Source organism: Dama dama, chromosome 19 (genome assembly GCF_033118175.1).
Source record: "Dama dama isolate Ldn47 chromosome 19, ASM3311817v1, whole genome shotgun sequence".
NCBI classification, from domain to species: domain Eukaryota; kingdom Metazoa; phylum Chordata; class Mammalia; order Artiodactyla; family Cervidae; genus Dama; species Dama dama.
In genome coordinates this window covers 19,036,379-19,038,003 of record NC_083699.1, presented here as the reverse complement: position 1 = coordinate 19,038,003, position 1,625 = coordinate 19,036,379, and positions in this window count along the sequence as shown.

The following is a 1,625-nucleotide window of genomic DNA, read 5'->3' as shown; positions in this document are numbered from 1 at the left end:
TCCAAGGTCAATTAAGTTTGGGAAACAGGGCATGCAAAATGCCACTTAAGAGGTGTAAACTGTCCATTAATATATTCAAGAGTCTGAGGAATACTGAAGCAAATAACCTACTTAAATTTATCAACTAAATGGACCACATAGCTGTCTATGTGTATGTACATGTATAAATATGTATATGTACAAAATCTATTGATATTCTCTGGAACTAGTGCCAATTGTGTTCTAAAACAGCTACTTGCAAAATGTTTCTCTAGACCAGTGATTCTCAGCCTCAGCACTGGGTACATTTGGGGATGAATAGTCCTTGGCTGGGGACAGGGCCTGCTGTCCGGTGATTATCTAATACTTAGCTGCTTCCCAGGTTCTACCCACCAGATGCCAATATTAATAAAAAATATCTCCCAACATTGCCAAATGTACTCTCAGGGGTAAATTTGCTCTCATTTGACATCTACAGGTAGTAGTTTTCAATTCAGATTTGAACTTCTGAAGGTACTTCAGAATGTTACAGTAAGGTATGTATTTGGGCAGAAGGGCTGAGGAAAAAAGAAGATAGAGAAGGTTAAATACTCATAGTGTTGGTAGCCTAGTTCTAAGGCTGCTGGTTCAGAAGAATTAAGTATGTGATTCTTTGCTCATAATGTTTGCCCAGCTTGCTTACCTGGATCTATTTCACTTGATTACTCAGAGCATGGAAAATCTTTTTTTGATTTCTTAAGCTTTATATTTTTACTCACTCTCTCACATTCCAAATATTTAAGAACTTCTTTGACCTCTTTCTAACTCATTTCTACAGTCTACCTGGATAATCTCTACTACTATCATGGGTTCAAATAAGACCACTACCTGATACATTTAAATTAGTGTCATCAATCCTGACTTTTATCCAGAAATTTTCATTGGAGTTGAAAAAGTCAAACTCAACATCTGACTCCCCTAAGCCTATCCGTCATCTTTAATCTGTTGAAGTATCATCATCCCCATGAGAAATGAGGAATGAAAAACTGTTTCAGGCTCCAGTCCATCCTCAACTGTTCCAGTTTGTCTTCACTTTCCCAGCTTCACATGGATTTCCCTAAAACTTCCTGTACTTGTGACTTCAACCTCCAGTTCCACAGGCAAAGATGGAAGACTTGCATGGGCTTAATCAGCTCCTACATTGTGTGAATTCAAGTATTTGGAGAAATTCCTTATATATTCCTCCTAGTGATCTTGTTTTTACAATGAATGAGAGATCTCACATCTTGGTTCTACCTTCTTTCACCATCTCCTTCTCCACAGAGGAGATGAATTAACCAATCTAGTCTTCTTTTTTTTCAGGGTCTCCTATCTTTCTCTTTCATTTTTCATCCTGTTCTCTTTCAGATCTTTACTATTTCAATAATCCCCTATCTGGTCAGCCAGTCACCAATCTCTTCTTTAATTCTTTGTTCACATGGTCTTCAGAGTTACCTTTCTAAAAAGTATCCACTCATTCAAGTTTTGTTCATTCATGTGTAAAAAAATACTTCATGAACATTTGCTGTATTTCAGGAGTTGTAACAGACCTTAGAGATGAAGTGAGCAAGAGGACTAACATCACTCCTTCTCCTATAGAGTATATTTAGTAATGAAGGAAACAAATA